This window comes from Mus caroli, unplaced genomic scaffold (assembly GCF_978045245.1).
Source record: "Mus caroli unplaced genomic scaffold, Mus_caroli_1 scaffold_9, whole genome shotgun sequence".
NCBI lineage: Eukaryota > Metazoa > Chordata > Mammalia > Rodentia > Muridae > Mus > Mus caroli.
Window position 1 is genome coordinate 81,692,177 of NW_028227264.1, and position 6,306 is coordinate 81,698,482.

General features: G+C 38.0%; 1 pseudogene; it reads left to right on the top strand.

Moving 5' to 3' along the window:
- The first annotated feature begins 372 nt into the window (after positions 1 to 372).
- LOC147002698 (la-related protein 1B pseudogene) lies at positions 373 to 1,778 on the top strand (annotated as a pseudogene).
- The last annotated feature ends 4,528 nt before the right edge of the window (positions 1,779 to 6,306 follow it).

Genomic DNA, 6,306 nt, shown 5'->3' on the forward strand with positions numbered 1-6,306 from the left:
ACATCCAGACAGAAACTAAGCAGAGAAATAATAAAACTATGAGACACTATGAATCAAATGGTCCTGGCAGAAAATCTTACAATATTTCACCAAAAACAGAAAATTATATACATCTTTTTTTAGCATCCTGCGAATCCTTCTCCATAATTGACCATATAGTCAATTAAAAACAAAGTTTCAACAGATACAAGAACATTGAAATAATGACTTATATTTTATTCTAACAACACAGATTAAAGCTGGCCGTCAATACAAACACTGGAAAACCTACAAACTTATGGAATTGAACAACTCTGTATCCATTGATCTCTAGATCAGGAAAGAAATTAAAGACTTTCTAAAATGCAATGAAAATGAAGGCACTGCATACCGATGTGGATAGGGCACAATGAAAACAGCGATAAAAGAAAATTGCACGGCACTAATTGCCTCCATAAGAAAACTACAAAGTTCTCATACAAGCAACTTAATATCACACCTGAAGGTCTAGGAAAAATAAAAAGTAAGCACACCAAAGGGAGTAGAAGGCAGGAAATAATCAAAATCATTGCTGAAATCAATCAGTTAAAAACAAAGAAAATAATACAAAGAATCTAGGAAACCCATAGCTGATTCTTTGAGAAAATCAAGATAGACAAACTAACCGAGAGACAGAGAGAGACAGTATTCATATAAACAAAATGAGAAATGAAAAGTGATACATAATAAATGACACTCAGGAAATTAAAAGAATCATTAGGTCTTACTTTAAAAGCCTGTCCTCGCCAGCACTGCGGGACCCACTGGAGGATACCCTAGAGGACTCAGGGGCTGCTGTCCCGAGGAAGAGCTGCTGCCACCGCCGCTGCTGCCAAAGGGGAATCCCTGAGCCAAGAAGCTGCTGAGTACCAGTTCTTCATGGGCATCGGCGTGCTGCCGCCCGCTCAGGACTACCATGAGGCCGAGCTCAGTTCCCCCCCCAAATTATAAAAGCAGGAAAACTCAAGACAAAAAAAAATCCAACAAGCCTAGTGATTTCAGTGATATGGCAAACTGGCAAACACCAGGTGAATTGGTTAGCACAGGGTCTCAGAGTGTTATCAACCAAGGAAGTAAAAAGCCACTAAAGAAGACAAGATTGGAAAAAGAAGCAACAGTGAGAGCAGTGAGAACCCGGGAAGTAAAACTAGATGGTTCTATAGAGAACGTCAGCCAGGATTAGGCTCATTCAAGCAGCCAACCGAAGAGAGCTAATAAGCACAAATGGATGCCACTCCAACTTAGATGATGTGAGACCAGACAGCCAGGAAAGACCTGGGTCCCGGAACAGCTCTAGATGTCAACCTGAAGCAAATAAACCAGCGCACAGTAATAGAAATAGTGAAATACGAAGCTGGAGACGGGATAAAGAAAAGAGAGATAGATGATTAAGATGAAGTATCCAGTGTGAGAAGTGAGGATGGTACCATCCGAAGTTCCACTAGAGACAGGGGAAGAGGCCGAAGTCGAGGAAACCCTAGATTGAACTCTGATTATTCATATGGTTATTGAGAGCTAGGGGAAAGGACTGAGCAGCCATTGCCTACGGAGATTAATGCCAGCATGATGTTTTACTATGATGATGGCACAGGTGTGCACGTGATTCCTATGGATGAAACACTGCTTAAAGAACACATTAAGTGCCAATAGAGTATTACTTCAGCATAGAGATCTTGGAACGGGACTTGTATCTTCGAAGAAAGATGGATGAACAGGGAGAAGGTTGGGCCAGACCTCAGTGGAGAAAACCTTTACAATAATGATGTGAGACAGACCAGAGGACTGCTGTTACTGTAGGAGCCTCTCCTTTCTGTGGCATTAGCTTAGGCTGTGTAGACTACTTTATTCATGGTGGGGGAAGTTAATTGTTATCTTTGGGGAAATACTGCATATTCTATTCTTTGTTTCCAGGCATTTATACTTTGCCCAGATCAATAAAGCAGAAAAAGAGAGGATTGAGTAGCATTTCCAAAATTGTTAGGTCCTTTGCTGTTTGACTTGCTCTTTAACGTAGTAAAATTTGCATAACACACATGTTGTCATATTTCACATATACTATAAGATGTATTGATGTTAATACTCAAGGGGTAAGAAGTTTAAGTTAAAAAAAAAAGGGGGCATTTTTCCTTTAAAAAATAAAATAAAAAAAAAAGCCTGTACTCTACAAACTTTAAAATTCTCTTAAAAATATATGATTTGTCTATGCAGATACCACTTAAATGAGGATCAGGTAAAAAATTTACCCAGACCAATAGTCTCCAAGGAAAGAGATGTAGTCATTAAAAGTCTCCCCACTAAAACTCATACAGGAGATGATGGCTTTAAAACAGAATTCTACTAGACTTTCAAAGAAGAGCTAATACCAGTACCCCACAAACTATTCCACAAAATAAAAACAGAAGGAACACAGCCAAACTCATTCTCTGAGGCCACAGTCATGCTGATATTTAAATCACACAGAAACTCACCAAAGAAAGAGAATCTCAGACCAATTTCTCTTTTGAACATTTATACAAAATTACTCTACAAAATACTGTCAAGCTGAGTCCTGGGACTTACCAAAGACATCGTCCATCAAGATCAAGTATTCTTTAACCCAGGCATGGAGGGATAGTTCAATATATGAACATCTATCTATGTATTCACCATATAAATAAACTGACTGGAAAAAAATCAAATGATTATCTCATTAGATGCAGAAAAATACTTTGATAATATCCAAAACCCTTTGATGTTAAAGGGATTAGAGAAATCAGGAGTACAGCACATAATCAAAGCAACATAAAGCATGCCAATCACCAATAAAAAACTAAATAGCAAGAAACTTAAAGCAAGAGGCAGGCGGATTTCTGAGTTCGAGGCCAGCCTGGTCTACAAAGTGAGTGCCAGGATAGCCAGGGCTACACAGAGAAACCCTGTCTCGAAAAACAAACAAACAAAGAAACAAACAAAAAAACAAACAAAAAAAAGAAACTTAAAGCATTTCTATGAAAATCAGGGATAAGACAAGGTTGACCAGGCTCTCATTATACTTGAAGTTCTAGCTAGAGAAATAGGACAACTAAAGATCAAGTGGATAAATTGGAAAGGAAGAAGTCAAATTATCACAGATGCTGTGATAATATAATATACATAAGTGATCCCAAAGTTGTACAAGAGAACACCCACAGCTGATAAATATGTTAAGCAAAGTGGCTGGATACAAAATTAACTCAAATAAATCAGAACTTTTTAAAAAATGTATTAGATATTTTCTTTATTTACATTTCAAATGTGATCCCTTTTCCTTGTTTCCCCTCTGAATATTCCCTATCCCATTGCCATTCTCCTGCTGCTTCTCTGTTCAGGCATTTCCCTATACTGGTGCATCAAGCCTTCATGGGACCAAGGGCCTCTCCTCCCATTGATGTCTGACAATGCCATCCTCTGCTGCATATGTGGCTGGAGTTATGGGTCCCTCTATGTGTACTCCTTGGTTGGTGGTTTAGTCCTTCGGCGCTCTGTGGGTACTGGTTAGTTCATATTGTTATTCCTTCTAAGAGGCTACAAACCCCTTTAGCTCCTCGGGTACTTTCTCTAGCTCTGCCATTGGGGAAACTATGCTCAGCCCAATGGTTGGCTGAAAGCATCCACCTCTCTATTTGTCAGGAACTGGCAGAGCCTCTCGACAGCCTGTCTCCTGAGAAGACCTGTTTTCTACTGATGAAAAATGGACTGAGGAAAAAAAAAAAACAAAGGAACAACAGCATTTACAATAATTACCAATAGTATAAAATATATTGGTGTAACTCTAAACAAGCAATAGAAATATTTGTATTAGAGGAACTTTAACACTCTGAAGAAAGAAATTGAAGGAGATATCAGAAGATGGAAAGATCTCCCATGCTCCTGGATAGATAAAACTAGCATAGTGAAAAATGGCCATCTTCCAAATAGCAATCTACAGAGTCAATGCAATCCCCATCAAAATTCCCACACAAGTTTTGTATATGTTTTGAAAGAGTAATTTTCTTAAATATTTAATTCAATTTTTATTAGATATTCTCTTCATTTACATTTCAAATGCAATCCCCTTTCCTAGTTTCCTCTCTGAAAGTCCCCTATACTCTCCCCCCAGCCCCCCGCCCAGCTCCCCAACCCACCACTCCTGCTTCTGAACCCTGGAATTCTCCTGTACTGGAGCATATAATCTTAGCAAGACAGAGATGGTTTAATATGTGGAAATCCATCAATGTAATCCACTATATAAATAAACTCAAGATAAAAACCACATGATCATTTCAATAGATGCTGAGAAAACATTTGACAAAATCCAACACCCCTTCATGATAAAAGTCTTGGAAAGTTCAGGAATTCAAGGCCCATACTGAGGCTAGACAAGGCTGCCCACTTTCTCTCTACCTATTAAATATAGTACTTGAAGTCCTAGCCAGAGCAATTAGACAAGAAAAGGAGGTCAAGGGGACACAAATTGGAAAGGAAGAAGTCAAAATATCACTATTTGCAGATGATATGATAGCATATATAAGTGACCCTAAAATTCCACCAGAGAACTACTAAACCTGATAAATAAGTTCAGTGCAGTAGCTGGAAATAAAATTAACTCAAACAAATCAGTGGCCTTTCTCTACACAAAGGATAAACAGGCTGAGAAAGAAATTAGGGAAACAACACCCTTCACCATAGTCACAAATAATATAAAATACCTTGGTGTGACTCTAACTAAGGAAGTGAAAAACATGTATGATAAGTACATCAAATATCTGAAGATCTCAGAAGATGGAAAGATCTCCCATACTCATGGATTGGCAGGATCAATATGGTAAAAAATGTCCACCTTGCCAAAAGCAATCTACAGATTCGATGCCATCCCCATCAAAATTACAACTCAATTTTTCACAGAGTTAGAAAGAGCAATTTCCAAATTCATCTGGAATAACAAAAATCCCAAGACAGCAAAAACTATTCTCAACAATAAAAGAACTTCTGGTGCAATCACCAACCATGACTTCAAGTTGTACTACAGAGAAATTGTGATAAAACTGCATGGTACTGGTACAGCGACAGACAGGTTGATCAATGGAATAGAATTGAAGACCCAGAAATGAACCTACACACATATGGTGACTTGATCTTTGACAAAAGAGCTAAAACCAGCAAATGGACAAAAGACAGCATTTTCAACAAATGTTGCTGGCTCTACTGGTTGTTAGCATGTAGAAGAATGTGAATCAACCCATTCTTATCTCCTTGTACAAAGCTCAAGCCTAAGTGGATCAAGGATGTCCACATAAAACAAGAGACACTGAAACTTTAGAGGAGAAAGTGGGGAAGAGCCAGGAACATATGGGTACAGGGGAAAAATTCCTGAACCGAACATGAATGGTTTGTGCTGTAAGATCAAGAATCGACAAATGGGACCTCATAAGATTGCAAAGCTTCTGTAAGACTAAGGACACTGTCAATACGACATGTATTAGTGGAAGGAGAGGCCCTTTGTCCTATGAAGGCTCAATATATGCCCTAGTGAAGGAAAACTGGGGGCGAGGTGGTGGGAGTAGGTGGCTTTGTGGAGGAACACACTCATATAAGCAGGGGGAGGGATGATGTGATAAGTTGGTTCTGGGAGGGTGGGAAGCTGGGAAAGGGGATAACATATGAAATGTAAATAAAGAAAATAACCAACAAAAATCAATTAAGCATTTAAAAACAGAAAGAAATTCTAATCAATCAAGCTTTAAGTCTACTATCATTCTGTGAACTTTATCTTACATAGTTCTGAACCATATGGATTACTAACATATTTATTCATTTATTTTTAAATACCGAACAAGGAAGAAAAAATGATAAATAACAATGAGAATGTTTGAGAAGTCACAGCAATTCTCATTACTATACATTTAATTACATTTACATGTAAGTGTATGCATGCATTTTTAATACAGCAACATTTCCCTACAAGGCACAGGCTATTTAAAATCAACCTTAGTACCAGGCATTGGAAGCTGTTTCTGTTGTTTGATAGAAAATTCCATGAGACTACAAAATCATTATTGGCTATTGATGTTGAATTTGCTTAAATATCAGTATTCTCACCTGTAATGCTCATTACTTTTAACAATGATCATTATGGAAAAATTTATCACACAGGTGTATTATTGGTTCTTAAATCTTATCAGTAAACATCAACGGACATATAAGCTGAGGAAACCACCTGTGCATAGTGAAGTCATTGAAATGAGGGCTGAACATGCTGCTGCCCCTCTCCTAAAACAGCACAATTTCTAG